General features: G+C 35.3%; 1 long non-coding RNA gene and 1 other non-coding gene across 2 annotated transcripts in view; both read right to left on the bottom strand.

Moving 5' to 3' along the window:
- The window catches only part of LOC136033274 (uncharacterized), a 166300-nt gene extending 149829 nt beyond the window's left edge, over positions 1-16471 (bottom strand). The window contains exons 1-2 of the long non-coding RNA XR_010618896.1: positions 16284-16471; positions 10188-10302 (exon numbers count right to left, since the gene is read on the bottom strand). This is a non-coding gene — a long non-coding RNA (uncharacterized LOC136033274). The remainder of the gene's footprint in view (positions 1-10187; positions 10303-16283) is intronic.
- Positions 16472-20778: 4307 nt separating this feature from the next.
- Trnal-uaa (transfer RNA leucine (anticodon UAA)) lies at positions 20779-20853 on the bottom strand. The gene has a single exon. It is a non-coding gene; the product is annotated as a tRNA-Leu (tRNA).

Genomic DNA, 20853 nt, shown 5'->3' with positions numbered 1-20853 from the left:
CCACTTTTCAAAATCAGGTAAATTTTTCGAGGGTCTTAACCTTTTATGGTGACACTAAGCTTATTGAATCTTATATCTTTCGAATCAGTATTTATAAGTCAAACCAAAAGTCTTTTTTTTCAATTTTAGTTTCTATTGAGCGGAACTGCTCCTTACTTACGGTGCGTTACCACGAACAATTTAAAGCTTCTTTGGGGATTTTAATGGTACTTTAAGGTTTGGTCGCGTTCCCCGTCTGTTCCCAGCACTTAAAATGTCGTTAGGTATTTTAATGGCAATGTGTTTAATACAAATACAACTCAAATGTTTCTTTTTCTACCATTTTCTATTATTTACGAATTTAATTTGCACGTTTTTATTGTTTAAAGGTGGATCTTTTCTTTTATGTTTTACACTTCGTTTCTTTTCTTTTTCTTTGCTTCTTTCCGCATGTCTGTAAACGTCCAAAAATTTACTTTTCTTTAATATCGTGGAGAAATAGCCGAAAATTCTATTATAAAAAGGTGTCATATGGAAGATCTCTTCCAAGATAAAAAAAAAATTTTGGATTAGTGCACCTTGATACGGTACTGCATACTTAGACTTGCATCTTCCCACGCCGCTTGCCACATAAGGTGACAAGTGTTTCTCCAAGACGACGTCTCTTGTGCTTTTGACAAAAGTTCTTCGAGCGACGATCTCAAAAGCGAAGCATCCTTCTCAAGGGATTTGCCTAAGTGGCAGCGAGAACTATAACTAATCAAAATGAAAACAAAGAGCAAAGAAAAATGTGGTTAGAAGATATATGACAGAAATAACAAAGAAATGTGCGGTTAGGAGATAATTGACAGAGAGAATTACAGTCAACAGCGGGAATCAGAACGTGTAAAAAATCAAAGTGAGGACCAGAGAATTGTAGGGTTAGCAGACACTCGACAACGAGAATCAGAAAATTTCAAAAATGACATTAAAGGACAAAGAATCATGCTGTTAGAAGACAAGCGATAACGAGAATCAGATTGAGTCAAAAATCAAACTAAAGAAGAAAGAGATATTATGTTGGAAGAAGAACACGATTGCTATCTTCGACGCCAACAAACTGTAGAGCAAAAACTACCCAGTAAAAACCTACAAAGCCCAGTAAAAACCAACAATACCCAGTGAAAACCTACTAAGATGCCGTAAACTACGCAAGTATTTGTTACAAGTCAATGGGACCCTTCAACGTTATATGTATTCACTGTGGAGCCCACCAATTTCCTGCAGGAAAAGTAGCCAACAAAGCTGATTTACTTAAGGGTTGTGAAAATGAAAATTAAAGTTCTAGTGCTCTTTTTAAGAGACCAAAATGATTAGAAGGCACATACACCCCTCCCCCCTTTTTCTTAGAATCATCCGGTGAAAATTTGGAGATGGCCATTTCGTTCAGCATAGTTGAAGGGCCAAGTAACTATGGCTCTGGAGATAACACGATCACCAACAGAACCTGGGGAAACGTCTTTTAGCCAGTTTTGGCTAAAAATAGTAAAAGATTTAATAGCTTTATTTTTGAAGATAACTTGACCTCTCAACACCCACAAGGCAATGACTAAAAGCTTTGAACTTTGTTTATAGTTTATTTGTTATTGGAAAGCATAGATGTTTTTGAGGGAATTACTTTCGGTGGGGGAGCGGTTATTTTATACGGGAAGATTTTCACATTGGTAGGGTAGTTTCTGGAGGTGAGCTTTCCAAATAAAACTTTACATGGGGGGATACTTTGACAAAATTAATATGCAAATTATGTTTTAATTTTTCATGTACGTTGAGCCAAATTCAAACCTGCATTAGCAAAAAAAAACTTTCAGGAAATAATTTTTTTAAACATAAATAATTTTTAACTAAAAGTCAGGAGCAATATTAAAACTTAAAACGAACAGGAATTATTTCGTATATGAAAGGGGCAGTCCCCTCCTTTGAGTAACTCTCCTTACGCTAAAGTTTGACTTAGTCCCAACTTCATTTTTAAATTGTTTCCGTCGAAACACTGGCAACCATAGATTTGGAGTACATGGGTTGAAACAGTAGAGAATCGTGGCCAAATACATGGGAAATACTCAGACCGTATTTTCCTAGAGAACTAACTGGAGAGGTGGAAACATGCTAACAAAGCGATTATTACTTCACAATATACAGAATGAGAATAGTTTAACGCATTTTGCATTCAGCCTCGCTATACTTCAACCCCAGCCCCCCCCCCCCCCCAACAATGTGCAAATATATAACCCGAATATATTTTTCAGCTGTTATCACAATGCGTCACTCTTGTTTCAACCCGTGTACCCAAAGCCCATATAAACACAGCCTATATAGACAATGTTTATATAGGCTCTGAGTATGCCTTTAAATTGTATCAACTGTGACAAAATAAAAACAGAAAAAATAAGTTTTGGTAGCCGAATGCATTTAAAATACATAATTTGGGCTATATTTACATATTAAAGGGGATGGGCAAAGTATATGTAGGCTGTATGCAAAATGTGTTAACCATGATTATTCTGCAGTTTATGAAGCAAGAATTGTTTTCTAAGCCTGTTCCCTTCTCTACAGTTGGTTCTCTAGGCCAATGGTTCTCAAACTTTGTACGCACACCCCTTGAGAGTACACAAAATTTTTAGGGGGCACGCGGCCGGCTAACAAAAAATAAACAAACTCTAGGACTGGCAATTTCAATTCGGTTTAAATTATAGCCATAGTTTACTAGGTAGCGGTAACTGAGGTATGGGCTACCTTAAATGTCTTTTGGGGTAATAAGGGGTAGAGTGTCTAAATAAGTTTAAAAACCACTCTTCTAAGGAATGACCCAAGCAATTATTTATGCTAAATATATGCACATTAAGAAAAATAGGGGGCAAAGCCGGTCCTGGGGTTGATGGTGTCTGGAGAAAAATTAATTATAGCCCCCTCCCCTTGCTCCCCAACTCAAAAATAAGAAAAATAAAGCCAAATTAAAGTGATATATTAGATTAAAATGGTCAATTCTCCCGCCGCGACGCCTTCTAAGCCACGACACTCGGAGCAACCACCCCAGTTGCTCCATTCCCCTCGGAACGGAACAGGTTAAGTTGAAGTATAGTGGAAGCCCCTTAAAATGTGTTAACTAAAATTTGTCGGCATATTATGAAGTAAGAATTGGTTTCCTAATACACTTCATTCTCGATAGTTCCATTTGTAGGTTAATATTTTTTTAGGTTCCCCCGCCCCCACCCCTAATGTACAAATATATACTCTGAATTGGAAAATAGCCTACCCTGAATTGGTATATATAAGGCAGGGGTAAAGTTTATTTCCGAAGTAGCTTAAATGAATGTTAAATCTGGATTCAGGATGCAATTCTGACTACGTCTAAGCAGACCACAGCTTAGATATCTGTATATCAGACAAAATATTCCCAACCAGAGAATTCGTGTTGGAAAGATCCAAACTCTGACGCGCAGACTCCGACTCAGACTTTTTCATGCAAAGCTTGTCTAACCTATTTATTTGTATCAGTGAGAAATTGAACTACTAATAAGCAGTGTGCTTCCACTTAGGGGATTTCCCTTCTAAAATGGTGTTTTGTTTTAGGGTGTCTTTAGCGGGTGGACTGTTTCATTTAGAATTATAAAATTCAACTGGGTTTTCTGAGAGATTTACTATTTAGAACTTTAAAGATAATCCTCACTACTTCATAAAACAGGGGTGCCAAAATATGGAAACTTTGGGGGAGGGTTAGGATTTTGTTATGAAGATAACAAAATAAAAGGTATTAAAATGTTGAGGTAGGGGGGTTATTTAAATTTCTTTGAATAACATTACCCAAAAGGGTTTATAACGAAAATTTACTTCCCTAATTCTATCTAAAATTTCAATCATTCCCCCTCATCTTATTAACAATGCCAAGCTTAGCTAAGAGAGCACCATGTCCTCAGTCAATCAATGAAGTTAGGGTGATATATTTATCCAGGGCACTTCTATGTTATAGCAACAACACTCAAGAAAGGAATTTAGGTTAATACTAATAAATATCCCTAAGTAAGATAAAAATATTACACTTTAGAAACAAATTCGGGGTATATATTTGCACACTAGGGGGTGGGGGTAAATTATAGTGGGTCTGAATAAAAAATGTGCAAGGTGCATTTAATCTGCATATTTTGAAGTAAAAATTGTTTTCTAATTTCACAATCAGAGGCGCGATTTGCTATGGAGAAGAAAGGAACTGTCCCTCCCAGACCTCAGTTTCCTCCCAGACCCAGTTGCCCCCCCCCCCAGGCTTAAATTTTGTTCCTTCCAAAATCTTGTCAAAACTAAGATTATCCTGCACAATTCAAGCATCAACAGAAACAAATCAGTTTTCTTAAATATACATTAACTTTATAGCACTTTTATAGTACTAAACAGTACCTTCAAATGGCTTTTTTTTAGTTTTTACTGTCATTTTCCCTTGGTTTGAGAAAATTGGCTATAAACTTTGCCCCCCTCCCCCTGCCTTCATCCAGTATTTTTTTCAAAATTGCGCCAGATGTTCACACTGTCCAATTATTTACCCCTACCTACCCCAACATGCAAATATATGGCCCAAATTATATATATCCCAACTATTCTGTCATTTGTTTTTGTCTGGTCTTGCGCTAAGCTGAAAGAAACTAACAAAAGAAACCGGTGTTACAGTGCGTCGATGGATGACGTTTTCTTAAGGTAAAAGCCCATTTTTGCCAAGCATAGCCTTGGCTAATTGAATGAATATATAAATTTTGCACTCTATTCGCATTGCATTGTTAATTGAGAATTTTTTTATTCATTATTACAGGTTTTCTCAAGAGCCCTGAGCATCTTAAAATATGTCATTTTTAACTAAAATGGTTCAATCTCGAAATCTCAAAAACTAAAGATTAATTTTTTGCCAGTTATAACCGAAGACGCCTTGCAAACAAACCTCTTTCAAAGCGGCCAGTTCACATCAAATGCAATGAAAACGAAAAAAAATCCATAAAAGCATTCATGCAAAATGACTTAGTTGTATAAGGATGAAACTCATATAAACATGCTTACTATGGAGATAATTCCTTACTTCTGACATTTCTGGCAAAATCAGGATGTTAAAAAATAAAATACCGAGAAAAATCACAACTATAGTAAAGAATGACATATCTTTTTTACAAAATGGTAGGTTGGGAAATGTTTCGTTTTATGTCTAAAATTTACAAAATTTGTTTTCTTTTGCCATCTTATATTCCAAATTTCTAATATGTGTCACATTTTTCCCTTTTATGCCATTGTGTCTGGGCACGAGGAAATGTCTCGTTTTAACTTAAAAAGTTTCCAGTTGGTAACCCTACGTCTGTCACCCAGGCAGCTCTTGGTCTTTAGTGCTGTTGGTGGTCACCTTTATTTTAAAGTAGGGCCTGCCTACCGGGTATGAAGAACAAAATGTGTTCTATCCCAAAACAGGGCAATTACTATTTTTTTTTTTTTTTTACGACTAAAAATAGTAAAGAATATGTAAACTATAAAAAGGATGCCAAAGCAAGGGCTATCTGAATAACTTAGGTGGGTTATCTTTGAGCTGCTATGCCTACTGATGACCTAGTACTACTTTTTTATGCTTCCCAACACTGTAAAGTGTCTAATACAGTATTTTGTAGCAGTTTCTTATAAGAAAAAAACACCTAACGCAAGATGGCGACAATGATTTATTTTCAGCACTAGTGCAAATTTCTAGTCTGATAAGTTTCCCAAACTTTTAGGCCCTTTTTCTATAGGCAAGATAATGTAAAATGCAATATGCATTGGACCTAAGAGTATTCCTGCGCGCAAGGGTGACTCGAAGTATCCAGGCTCCTCAAGATGAGATTCCCTCATTTAAACGACTCTAAGATCATATTATACGACTCATGAACATTTATTATACATTAATCCTTTATCATTTATACTTATCTATGGAGACAAAACAGAAACTAAAGCGGAAAACCTCATGCGTAAATGTGTAATAAAAAACAGCAAAAATTGTATTCGCCTCTTGATCAAAGTGGAGTAGTGCTGAACAATCATGTTTTTTCAGTCAATCAGAGTCAGAGGCAAGTCAGAGGCATCGGTGGTGTCTTTCTCATTCGCCAAAAACTCGAATGAACCTAGTCAAGAATGAACCATGACAGTTCTTAGCAAATTATTAACAAACCTTAGCTTGCTACATGTTCTTTTGGCAGTAGCAGCTAGAACATGTGTTGTCACGGCCAATTTTTAAAAATGATTAGATTGCTTAAGCTGACATTTACTGGTGATTTCCTTCACCTACAAAGTCTCGGAAGCAAATTCTGCTGTGGTAATATTGGAACAGAACTTCAAGCTCTACTTAAGAGCAGTGCAGTCCGAAGTTCTTTCTTGGTTTTGGAAACAATATTGTTGCTAATTAGATATCTGCAACCAAAACCCCTTTTTTTAAGAAAGCTGAAGTAAGCAGTAAAATGACTGAAAGTTGATAAGGTAAGCTCTGAGATTATCTTTCATCATTGTAATCAATCTTTTCAGCAGAATTCTGAAATGTTGTCTATAAAAATGATACATTGAGATATCAGGTTGACTCTGAATTCGGCTGTCAAAACAAAATGGTCCAAGTCATCCACTATGATGTCTGATGAGGTATGTCTCTGAATCGACTTCCCTCCATCCGGCAAACACTGCTACACTGTCAACTAAAGCGTTGATGTCATCCTTCAATATTCTTTTAAAAAATTTCTTCACAGCTTCAAGCATCTTGATTGCCTCGTTGATGTTGATCTCCTTTTCTTCAATAATTTCTCTTACTATCCTGATCTTATACATGATAGTCTTCATAAACTTGAGGCAGGCAGTAAAATCTTAAGTTTAGAATCATTTTCAGAAAGCTCATAGCTTGTGCCTTCGTCTTCACATCGGCGTTCTTTATCTGTTTAGGTTCGTCAATTGTTGAAACAATTGCTTAAAACAAATTAACTACTGCTTGTATGGTTTCAGCCCTTGCAGTCCACCGAGACATGAATTGCACTATGCTGGATAATAGTGTTTAATCTGTAGTCCTGGCAGGGAATGTGAGGCAAACATCAATCAAAAAGTTCAGATACTTTCAGCTGGGCTCTCTTAAATTTACCAAACATGATACTTGCATAATCAAAAAACTGGAAAGCTAGTTTATCCAGAGAGATTCCTCTCCTTGATAATGTTTCTATCATATTTTCCGTCATACCCTGCTCAGATTTGACATTAACCTCGAGTCTTTTTCTAGCTGTTTCCTCTGAGTAGTAGAATCATTTTGTTGCCCCAAGACATCTTTTCATCTGCGCTTATTCCTAGCCATAGTGAGTTAGTCTTAACATTTATTTTCAAACCTATTCTAGCAATCTAACCTCGCAAAACCTCTAGGAGTTCATTCAATTTGCTCAAATCTTCATCTAGGATGCGTAAATCGTCAGCATAATCTAAGTCCAGGAGAGTTTTTCCTTCCCATTGGATTCCGTAGTCTCCCATTGCCTTTCCTGTGCTTCTTAGAACCAAATCCATCAAAATAGTCCATATAAAGTAGGATAAAACATAATCCTACTTAACTCCTTACTTAATACGAAAGCAGCTGTACACCTCATTTACTGCCTGAACCGCAGAAATGTTATTCTCGTACATAGCACTAATCACTTTAATGTACAGGAATTTATCAGGTTTAGCATTCTGATACTGTACTGAATATTTCTCTTTAACTCTTTCTTTGTCACTAAATGAATCCCCGTTTCAATCTCTAATTGGGACATGTCCAGACTGACGGTTCCCTGTCAATTTTATTACATACTGTAAAATTATACTTATTGCGGCTAATTACATATTTATGGCTCAGTATAATAATGTGCAGTGTTACCAATTCAGGCTGAATCTTCCACAATTTCCGTAATTTTATCAAAGGCCTCCATTCCTCCTTAGTTTATATTTTCAAGCTCTCTTCACTTTCCTTACATTCCCTTTATTTTCATATAATCTATCACTCAAATAATTTTTGTAAAACCTTCTTCTTTCCTACTAAACACAGGCGACTACACTATTAATCCTAGCTGCATTTCCAACCATCCTTGCTAAGAAACAATCAGCAGCTTCGCCAACATTTTTCCTCAAATTATTCAACTTATCTTGTACACTCTAGAATTTCAAACCCTCCAGTTTGATATTTGACTCTCCCTAAAGAGTTTCTCTTAAATTCTCATCCTGGAGTCTATCAATGTCATAACTTCCTCAAAGGTGATCACCCTTTCCATATTTCAGCTTTAGGTTAACCCCAGACACTATTGCAAGATGATTTTTACTTTTCATATAAAACAGCACTCCTATACATTCTTTCTTGTACTGATTCTCCCAATCTACAGATAACAGTAAGAAAATGAAAAAGGTTGGCTGCCTTACTATAATTGGATTACCATGTTATTTTTAGTGTCATTTTACGAACAAACACTGTACTACTTTTAAGAAGACCGTTATAACCGCAAAACTCCAGCGGTCTTATATCGTTTCTGATTACCTTTCCGAAGCCAAATTTACCAAAGCTATAATATATTCCCATTTCGAAAATCTCCAAATAAAAACAGAATATTTCTACCCTGGATTCTGTTAATTTATCCAAGCAGCTGTAGGTAAACTTCAATTGAGTCACTACATCTCCATAAGTCATTTCTACAGAAACATATAATACTAGAATTCTTTTATTAACCCCTTTCCGACTTGAGCAAGACTTGGCAGTTTGATTTTCGTCGTCGAGTCCTACTCCCTGCCTATGCATTTATCATCCATGCCAAAATAAAAAAAAACCCTTAATTTCATCCGTCTACCCCAGGAATATGAGTTTATAAGACGTCTATAAAGTCAGACTGAAAACGTGTGAATTTGTTAACCAAAAACTTGAAATTATAGAAGTTTATTAGCATTGTAAAATTCCAAGCTGCAAGTTTCGTATAATTTAAATCAGTAGAATTTTAATGGCATCAGGAAAAGTAATTGGGACTAACCAATAGAAATCAGTGACTAAGCCTTCTTCTCAAGTAGACACAAATCACTTAAGCCGGCTTGGTACCGGAAATAAAGAAGTCCCTGGGACCTCCAGTTGAATGAAGGCTTTCTGCACCTTCCGCAGAATTAACAACAAAATCGTCCACAAGCAAACTCGGAGTATATTACCTCTGATTGATTATATACTCATGTCTACAAATATTACCCTAATGTTGATAGAGGCAGCCCAAATAACGCATATAACTATTTTGATTACCATACATTTTGTATATTCTGATTTATCTCATTTGTCTTGTTTTTTAAGGCGAGTAAAGACGATCGAAAAAAGAATTTAAACTTATGAAACTATCAACTTTCTTCGAGAGTATTAATAAAGAGTTCTATTATATATTTATTATATAATTAATAAAATCGAGTTCAAAAAAAGGTAAGGAGTAATAGAAAACTTAAAACATACAGAAATTTAGACGTATAGCGAATCAACCTTCAGACGTAGATTAACTAGCCCATTATGGTTAAATATATAAAAAAAAATTAAAAGTAAGTCAAATTAAGAATAGCAAAGATTACTATGAGAGAAACAATGAAATTTGTAACGAACAGAAATGAAGAAAACAGTCAATTATATCTTTATATGAGAAGATATTATCATAAGCAAGGGTTGGGCTACCAACCGCTTAAACTTTGTAAGGAAAGGAGTTTTCTACTTAAGAAATTCTTACATAACAGAAATTATAAAGTTTAGTTTCCACGCACAATTGCAAAAAAAAAAGTGTGTATATATCAGAGTTGGCTGGTTAACCTCCAATCCCATTCAGTTTTTAAAAAGACATTATAACTTTCTACTTTAAATCGAATAAGCCCCTGTTAAGCACACCCTTATAACAGAAACAAACGTATTTGAAATTATTTCAACCCCCCCTTCCCTCCTCCAGTCCACTTCCAGCACAATAGATAAGCTTTGGTTAATCTTAAATATTTTTGAGTGATCACCTTTGCTACAGTCCAGTTTGCAATCATCACAATAAATAAACTATAAAAATAAAAACCTACTGTAATTCTGACATTATAATAACCTGCGTACAAGGGCTTAACACTGAAAACCGTTTGAGTCAGTTCTGTAATGCGATGTTATCGACACCAACGTGAAGATTCTCTACACTTATTACCTGAACCTTCTCTATGAAATTTCCAAAATTGGCATCAACATTTCTAAAGATGAAATTCCAAAGGCGACTCGAAATTTGACTGTCTTTAAACTTTTCTCCATTGTCTTTCTTTTACCTACAAAATACAAAATTTTTATTATTATAACATAGCACATAAGTTTATTTTTAGATTTAATTCGGACGACAGCTAACTTTTTATAAACTTTATATTAATTTACTCCTCAAAATAATATTTTACTACTACAACTAGCCAAAACACAATTACCATTTCTGAACAGCAACAATTCTAATTATTTTCACAAAATACCTCTTTTATACATTTTCAGAATCCGGGCCATTATGGGCCAGATTTGTTCTTTATTAAGTAACACCTGTTATTTCTACCATAAAAACCAGTTTAAACAGAAGGAAAACTTCTGCCAGAAACGATTAAACTTTCTAGAATTCGAGGTTTCAATTGACCCATTTCTCATTGCAATGTCAGTTTCAATTAAAATTATTCTGCATGTTTTAATTAATGTTAGCAGACGTCTTGGAAATTTATCCAGCATCTTCAATCTCCTATGAATTTTAAACTGGAAAGGGATTAGGGGCAGATTGAGCTTTGCTTTATTTTAAAGTGAGTCTGTTCTTGGAACCGAGCCAGGATGCAGACGCTGTCCCGAGTTAATTTTCAGCCATATTACAAGATTTCAGAAAATCTACTCGAATAGTTTTGGAAACCGAACAGTAATTAAAATTACTCTCCATGTTTTAATTAATGTTAGCAGACGTCTTGAAAATTATCCAGCATCTTCAATCTCCTATGAATTTTAAACTGGAAAGGGATTAGGGGCAGCTTGAGCTTTGCTTTATTTTAAAGTGAGTCTGTTCCTGGAACCGAGCCAGGATGTAGACGCTGTCCCGAGTTAAATTTTCAGCCATATTACAAAATTTCAGAAAATCGACTCGAATTGTTTTGGAAACCGTACAAGACTTTTGTCTGCCTTGTAAACTTCTATTAGAAACTTGTTTTTACATTAAAAATTGAAAAAGACTGGAAATTCTAGCATCACATCGGTCAAAATGAGTGTACTATGACTCACTGCATTAGGGCTGACCATGAAGAGAAGTGCAAGAATGAGGGGCCCAGTTTACCTTGAAATTATAAAATACTAAGTTATTTATGGGATTTTACTTTTAACGATCAAGCCCACGACACTCTTAAATTCGCTCAAACGTGATCAAGATTTACTCAAAGGTTTTCAAATCAGCCATCAACATTTATTTAAGGTTTACTCATACCTTTGATTCATAAATTCAAAAAAAAAATAAAGGATGCATCTGAAAGACAAATTGGATAATCAAAATTCAACATATATCAACTCTCCCTCCCCTCTTAATTCATATACTAAACAGATGGCGCTGGTCCGTGTTTTGTTTCGTTTCTTTCAACTTGGTCATACCTTATTGTGTTACTCCTGTATCAATTTCTCCAAACTTCCCTTGTGCTAGTTATCGTGGTAATAAGTATGCTTTAACTGGGGTCGATTCCTCTGTGGCCCTTTTTTTCTCAGTGCCCAAACCCATTTAGAGTCAAGTTTCTCAAATCGTTTCAAATTCTCTAAAATCCTCAATACCAACGCTGAAGTCTGTATTTTCAAAGGCATGTGGAACTTGAGACGTTATTGGAATTAAACCAAACAGAAGTTATAGCTGTTACAGAAGAACAGTCCCCAGACCAGGGATCCCTACCTTTGAAAAATTATTCACAGTTAATTAAATTCTGTTATTCATATAACCTTTTTACATCATATAACATGAAGCCATCCACCTTAAGAACTCCGGGATATTTTTTTAAACTGAGCTTTTTTAGCATTATTTTTTTTTAACTTTCTCAAGGTGCAATGGACTGAAGATCGTCTATTACTAAACAACCTGAATTACAGATAGCATTGCAACAATGATAGGAGGTTTAGGTACGTAAGGATTTGATGTCAATAGTTACTTGGGCGAATTTATTAGTCTACTAAGATCAAGCTGCGATTTAATGCCAACCCAAGCAATGCATATCTAAACCAACAAAAATAAAAATGTCAGGCAGTTTAAATGACTCAAAAGTCAAAGAGCATAAAACCTTTTCGTCCATTATCATTAATTAGACTAAGACACTGAAAGTATTATGCAGTCTTCAGGACTGTATATTTCACTGACACACTAAGAAGAGTTTTTGGTTGAAGTGATGACATGGCTTAATCTTGCAAAAGGGGACTTTAGATATCTAATCAAATACCATCTAATACAATTTTCATTGTGTTCCCATTATTTACCCATCAGAGTTTGAAAGATAAGTCAGGAAGCTAAGAAAAAAGGGAACCTTCATCCCGTTTTCCTGACTCCTAAAATCTATTCCTAAAACTACATGAAGGAATCACTGCTGATATGCTGAAGGAAAGAATCCTTCTTCAAATAAGGATGAGCCGATTTTGGAGCCACAAATCCGCTTCTAACTCCTATTGCCTTATTCATCTGGTCAAAGCCACTAGAAAATGTCTTGGAAAAACTGATACCTGGCTCAATTTAATTTCCATTTAGGATCTCCCAAAGGTATTTTACCCTGTGAATTCCAAGGCCATTGTCCAGAAGCTTGTCGCTGAATTCAATATTGACACTCGAATTACTAAGGAGCCACAAGCTGCAGCTCATAATGATATGGTAAAATAAAAAAAAAGACAAAATTAACAGCCGAGTAGGTTTCCCAAACCAAAAACCAAATTGTTCTTCTCTTAAAACATGATCCCAAGCATCTCAAATTCAAAAAAAGTATCATCATACTAACCAGGTTATTTCCTAGAATAACTAAGTTAATGCCTCTATAATCATCACACTGACACTGATTATTTTTCCTATTAATTAAGAAAAAAGAACTTAATACTATCACTTAATACTTAATACTTAATGAACTTAATACTTAATGAACTTAATACCTTTTTGATAAGCTGGGTACACGTAGTATCTTTTGATTTAGTTTGACATGTCCTTCAATATTTCAAATAGTTTTAACTAATTACCCTCAACCGTTCCAAAAACACTCAGAATCAGTTGATGAATCTTTTTTCAAAGATGCTAGGAGTTTTGCACCCCTACAAGTCGAGTTATTTGATCTTTTGGGCATCTTAACCTTAACTCTCATGAGCCTTTCGGATAAAATTAAATTATTCCACTTGTTTTCTACATTGTAGAACTTGAAACTGTCCAGTTTAACGTTTAATTCTTCATTTACCCCCTATATTTCCCTCCCTCTGTATTCGTATTCGTAGATATAACGTTATTCGTAGTCAGTATATTCGCAGATGGCACTGGCTCTTGCTCTGTTTGATTTTTTCAGTATGGCCATTCCAAATTCGATTGAATCAATAATTTTTTTTTCTTGATAAATAAAAAGTTCTAATAGGGATAAATACTCTTAACAGAGTAACAAATTTCAGAAAAATACTAAATATTCCGGGAACATATGGAGTGACCGCCGTTAATAGTAATACTGATTGAAGTATTAAGTAATAGCAGTAATAATACTACTGATGATGTTTACTGCATGTGTGGCTGAAATATCTTTTTTTTGTGAAATTTAAGAAATTATCTAGGTTATTTTTAGAATGAACAAGATACCAGGTTAGGGAAAATAGTTCGTCCTTTTTCAGTCTACAGTCAGTCACTGACCAAGTTCAAAGCTAAATGCTCTGGATAATTTTTTTCCACTCAGTCATTATGTCAAAACATATGATATTTACAAAACCACCCCGGTTGTAAAGTCTGGTTCAGGACTGTTAATCTTAGGCTGTTAAATTAAGCCTACTGGAAAAAGATCAGAGACTAAACTATCCATTTTGAAGCATATCTATGTTCCTATCTCCACTTCTTCTGTAGCTTGATCACAGCCTTAAGATATTGCATAAATCTTTCCGTATATTCGGTTTAGGTTTGAGCTTCTTTTACTCTGGTTTTTGGACAAAATGAATGATAAACACATAATAATGCATATTAATTAAATATATAATAGATTAAATGGATTGGTACCCTTTCCAGAAATCTTTGCCATTTAAAATTTTGTTGAGTTTTGTTACACTTGCCATACAAAATTACTTTCTCTTTCTATTGGAGAATTTTATTTGTAAATATTTCAAATACCAAAAACTAGGGGATACACCTTTATTCAAGTTTCTTTACACTTTTTTAAGTATTATCTCCCCTCAGCTTTTTGCTACGTAGTTTAAAGTCCGATAATTTCATTTACAAAATCGTGATTCAAAAATACTGTTATCTACAAAAAGTTAAATATTGAAAAACTTATTATTTTCCAGGAAAAGAAAAACATCAATAACTGCTCTAGTGATAAAGAAATCAATCAATCCGCTAAAATACTACCTAGGAAGAAATTCAAGTTTTTCTGGGAATTAGATATTGATGAAACTAACGGAATACGGTATGCAAAGAAAAATTCTTAAATTTTAAACCAATTTTATTATAAAATTAATGTCCTGAGTTTTTTAATAGAAGATCAGAATATGGATTTTCTGAGGATAAGAGGTTGTGAGGCAAGAAACAGGACCGTCTTCATTTCAATCTACCTTGAGCCACCCAAAATTACCGTCCATAACCTTAACAGGTTCCCCGCTCCTATTGTAGAAAGCCTCCAACTATATTACAGGGCTTCCAAAGGTTAAAGGAGTCAATAATAGGAAGTTTAGGGACTTTTTTGCGTAAAAAAAGGATCTTTCAGAACCTTCCTGGCACAAAGAAAAGGTCAATGGAGACATGATCCAGTTATTGTTTTTTATATAAATGACAAAATCAACGCCATACTCGATATTCACACCAATTTCACAAAAATGTAAAGCGAAGACAGATGTCAACAAGCGCCTGTAGTGCCATCATCTTCTAGAAGCACATGGGTAATATCAAGAGAATCTGACTAGTTAGCTTTCCATGTGGATCTTCTAATGTTTCTTTTTTTCTTGATGTTCATCTATCAAGTTACCAAAATAGGACAAAATCAAAGGTTACCAATTCACTTACTGACCATTTTCTGGTCACTAACCAGTATATAAGAGGGTATCAGCGACTCCCAAATAATTTGTTCTGAAAGATAAATTTTGAGACTGTTGTGGTAAACAATTACTTCTGCTAGATTTTGTTAAAATGAGTATTTATTTAGCACTATTATTTTCAAATCTTTTTTTAAGTTACTACGGGCCGAAGAGCATTCACATCAATGGCTACTTTAGTAAACTTATTAGTCTACTAAGATGAAGCTGAGATTCAACGCCGAATCCCCAGCAATACAAATCTCAAGCAACGAAAATCAAAAGACTTGGAGCTTAAGCGACTCCAGGGGCAAAGAGAATCAAATCTTTTCGTCCATTATTATTAATTAGACGAAGACGCTGAAAGGATTATGCAGTCTTCAGGACTATAAATCTCACTAACACAATTAGAAAACTCCTTTGCAAAAGGGGACTTTAGACCTGTCTATGGGAGTTGATGGGCCTACTGGACGACTTGTTAGCTTTATCCAATTAAATACCAGCTGATACAATTTCCGTTTTCGTTCCCATTATTTCTCCATTAAAGATTTGAAGAAGAATCGGGAAGCTAAGAAAAAAAGCGAAGCTTCGTCCCGTCTCCCTCACTCCTAAAAACTATGGGAAGGATTCACTGCTGATATGCTGAAGGAAATAATCCTTCTTCTTACACACCTGAGGAGATTCGGGAACCTTCTCGACTAGAAAATTCATAAAAAGAAATTTATATCTGGCTGAATTTAATTTCCATTCACCTCAAATCTCCATCTCCCAAAAGTGTTTTGCACTGTGAATTGGAATGCATTAGTTCAGATACTAGTCTCTGCAGTCAATTTTCACTCCCTTATGCATAAGGAGTCACTAAAGCGATACCAGATGCTACGCAAAATAATATGGTAAATAAAAAAAAAGAGAAATCACCAGCCAAGAACGTCTAACTTTCGGCTTTTAATCAAGTTACCCAACAAGATCATACCCCTTTTATGTCGAAGACGCCTAATAATCCTAAGTTATCAAAAAAAAAATAATTATCTACCCGACTTATGTCAGCTACCTCATATTCTACATCGGCAATGTCATTACAGTGGGTTTTGGTGAGTCTCTTCTTCTCTCCTAATAAAATGCTGCTATCATCACTGTTCTCCATTTCCGACTTTTTCAATAGACGCTGTTCTTCTTCTTTGAAATTTAAATTCTTTTCAATGTACGGTGCGACCCTTTTCCATGACTGAAAAAACACAAAAATGTTGTAAACAGTCCTGTCTTACTAGTTCACAAAATATATATCAATGGACATTTACAGCTTAGTGGGGGCTCACCTAAAGTACAGTCATAGTAAAGTGTACTCAATGAATTAGCTCCTCCCCCTTCCCCCGGCATTGCTCTACATATTTTATATTTCATCAAAATAAGATTCAATATCTAGTTTAATGAAAAAACAGGTTTTTTTCAACTGAAAGTAAGGAGCGGCATTAAAACTCAAAACGAACCGAAATTATTCCACATACGAGGGAGTTGTTCCCCCCCCCCCCCTGCTCAGTACCATTTCTTTTCACGTTAAAATTTTATCTCTTTTAAAAAAGCTGAATATTCTAATAAAACTGCCCTTGTCTTTCAAGAATCAATCTTGAAACAAGAGCTAAGAGCTCATATGCCACTTGTCACGAGGTCAGAAGAGCCAAGAGCTCATATGGTATGAGCTCTAGCAAAATTCTAAGAATTAATAGATTGCTTTAAAAGGAAAATCAGAAGCTTAATGCCAATCGGGATTTAAAATAAGAGCTCTGAACCAAGAGGTCCTTCAAAATATCAAAATTCCTTAAGATTGGATCACCCACTCGTAAGCTAAAAATACCTTATTTTTTCTAATTTTTCCACTTCCTTCAGCCCCCAGATGGTCGAATGTAGAATAACGATTATCAAGTCAATCTATACAGCTCCCTGACACACCTACCAATTTTCATCGTCCTAGCACGTCCAGAAGCACCAAACTCGCCAAAGCACTGAACCCCACCACCTAACTCTCCCAAAGAGAACGGATCTAGTCCGGTTACGTCAATCACGTATCTATGACATTTATAAGTGTTTTCCAATATTTCCGGTTTCCCTCTCCAACTCCACCCAATGTCATTAAGTCTGGTCGGGATTTGAAATAAGAGCTCTGAGACATAAATTCCTTCTAAATATCAAATTTCATTAAAATCCGGTCACCCGTTCCCAAGTTAAAAATACCTCAATTTTTCTAATTTTTCCAAATTAACAACCCCCAGCTCTCCCAAAGAAAATGGATCCGTACCAATTATGTCAATATCGTATCTACAACTTTTGCTTATTCTTCCCATTAAGTTTTATTCCGATCACCCCACTCTAAGCGTTTTCTGAGATTTCTGGTTTCCAAGATTTCTGTTTCCCCCCTCCAACCCTCTATGTCCCCGGATCTGATTCGAATTGAACATGGAGCATCTGAGACATAATATTCTTCTGTATATCAAGTTTCATTAAGATCCGATCACCCATTCGTAAGATACCTCGATTTTCACGTTTTCCAAGAATTCCGGCTTCCCCTTCCGACTCCCTTCAATGGTGCTGGATTTGGTCGGGATTTAAAATGAGAGTTTTAAAGCACAAGATCCTTCTAGATATCAAATTTCATTAAGATCTGGTCAACCGTTCGTAAGATACAAATATATCATTTCTTATAATTCTTCCAATTTACTCCCACCCCCAACTCCACCAAAGAGAGCGGATCCGGTCCGGTTATGTCAGTCACCTATATTGGACTTGTGCTTATTCTTTCCACCGAATTTCATCCTGATCTCTCTGCTTTAAGCGTTTTCGAATATCCCCCCCCCTTAATGACACTCGATCCGGTCGGGATTTAAAATAAGAGATCCAAGTTTTGAGGTACTTATAAAAATTAAATTTCATTAAGATACGTTCACTCTTTCGTAAGTTAAAAATACCTAATTTTTTCTAATTTTTTATAATTAACCCTCCTTCCCCCCCCCCAACTTCCCCAAACAGAGCATATCCGTTCCGATTATGTCAATCCCAAATCTAGGACTTGTGCTTATTTTTCCCACCAAGTTTCATCCCGATGGATAATTTGTTATCCACCGGATAACAAACGACTATTTCTAATTTAATCTGGTCCGGTCCCTGACACGCCTGCCAAATTTCATCGTCCTAGCTTACCTGGAAGTGCCTAAAGTAGCAAAACCGGGACAGACCGACAGACAGAATTTGTGATTGCTATATGTCACTTGGTTAATACCAAATGCCATAAAAATTCGGACAAACGTTCAAATTTTAGCATAAAGATAAAGGCATTGAGGAGGAAGGAACCCCTTCTAAACGGAATTATATACGTTCATCTCGAATGTTAATGTTGCTTTACTTTCAGTTGAAAAAATTATTTAAATTAATTTCTCATTGTTTTTAAAATAATGCCGGTAAATCTGGCTTAAAACTCCACGGGAAAAAAACGTAAAGTTTGCTTTTGTTTGGTCCTGGATGGTATATTTTTCTACGTTTTTTTTTCGAAATGACAACATCTTTAGGGTGCATTTCATGTTTGCCAAAATTACAGAAAAAAACTTTTTTTTTCCAACTTAGCCCTCCTGAAACCAACAACATAGCTTAGAAAATGTAATTCAACCGTTTTATCTGAAGCGATAAAAGTTGACTCAAAAGAAATGATTTTTAATCATTGTCAAATTCTTATGAGGAACAGAAGCTAATCCAAATAGGGGTTGGTAAAACAGTGGTTGAGTTAAAAAAAGGCAGGGTTACCAGGGATTAAGTTGCATGGGGGTTGAGTCAAAATATGTTTGAATTGTTCATTAAAAAGGGCAGATTTAAATGAGGGCTGAATTGCACAGAAGTTGGGTAAAATGAGAGTTCGTTTTTAGGGGTTGAATTCAAAGTGAGCTGAGTTCCACGAAGGATAAGGTGGTTCAGTTATATGGAGGTTGCACTCTAATTATTTTCTTATTTTCCCTTAATTTTTCACGCAAGTAATTCAAAAGTAAATTAGATCAGCCTATAATATTATATCAATATTATGTAGGAGGCAAGATAATATTTCGGCAGAATCAATTTTCCAAATTCACACTCGTGTTTACCCTTCTATAAAACAGTGTACCGCCATAGGGTGTACTCAAAGCTTTATTCTAAATATAAATAAAACAGACTACTTTTTACAGCACTCAATTCCCTTCCACACCATTTCCCCTTGAGACAATGGAATCTAACTAGCTAAGAAAGATGGAAGGGGATATACATGTATTTCTCTCCTTTACAGTCTGTTTAATATTTTAGCTTTTTCCATACAAACAAATAATTCGAAAAGCCGTGGTTGACTGTGCTCAATTTTTTAGTTACTTAGAATTAATGCAGTGGTATCCTTGAAGATACAGTTTCAAATAGAAATATTAAGCCCTTTAGAAAATCCAAAAATAGAAGTTACTCGAATAGTTTGTTATATAAAACTAAAGAATGGCTCGTCAAAATAAAAATATCAACTAGTACACTAATCGTAACCGGAATCCAAATGTATAAAAATAATAACAACGTTTCATCAAAGAACTGGCTATATTCTATATTCATTCAAATTATGTAAAGCCAAATAATTCAAGGTTGTACATCAAAAGTTATAAGGTTGCTGAGATCTACCTAGTTTTTCGCCAAAAAAAAACAAATAAAAAGAAAGGAGGCTATACTGATTTCAAACACATCATTAGACTAAAAGGCATATTTTTGTATCCAAAGTCATAGCTATTGGGCTTTTCGACTATAATGAACAAAACGACTATCTAAAAATTTTAATCGGGATATTTGGGGAAATGGGTGCGGGGCAGGGGGCCTAGTTGCCCTACAATTCTTTCGGTAACTTAAAAACGAAACTTGAACTTTTAATTTCCGTTCAAATAACCCATCTCATGATGTTCCAAGACCAATTGGTGGATACGATTACTCGTGGGAAAAACAAAATAAAATAAGAACAAAAGGAAACAAATAAACACGCATCCATGACCTTTCTTCTGGCAAAAAAAAAATACAAAATTCCGCATTTTTGCAGATATGAGCTTGAAACCTGAATAACTTGTACAAAAAACTTGTACAAAAGAGTCTTTAAAAGCGGGGGGTTTGGGGGGCGGCAACCCCCCAACTGCCTCTCCTAATTCCTGTACGTTTTAAGGTTCGACTTCGGGACGCAGCCTCTTTAACTCTTTAAGAAAACGAAGTTTTTTTCATATTATTTCTGTACGTTTTTCTACAATCCATGGTGGATGTAATTTAATAATTCATGTACTCCTCGTACAGGAATTAGGAGAGGAAGTTGGGTGGCTGCCGCCCCCCAACCCCCCCGCTTTTAAATCATTGTATAAAATAGAAAAAAAAATAGATAGAATGACCGAAATGTTTCTTTTGCTCATAAGAAGCTAATATTCTGTTATCTCTCAAATGATAAGCAGTCCAGGTGTTATCAAAATTATACACTTTTATTTTGATCTTGTGAAAAAAAAAACCGCCCGATAAGGGACTTGAACCCTTGACTTTAGGATTTTAAGTCCCACGCTCTACCGACTGAGCTAAATACCAGC

Source organism: Artemia franciscana, chromosome 11, assembly GCF_032884065.1.
Source record: "Artemia franciscana chromosome 11, ASM3288406v1, whole genome shotgun sequence".
In the NCBI taxonomy this organism is placed as follows: Eukaryota; Metazoa; Arthropoda; class Branchiopoda; order Anostraca; family Artemiidae; genus Artemia; species Artemia franciscana.
This window is presented reverse-complemented; position numbering and strand designations above follow the sequence as displayed.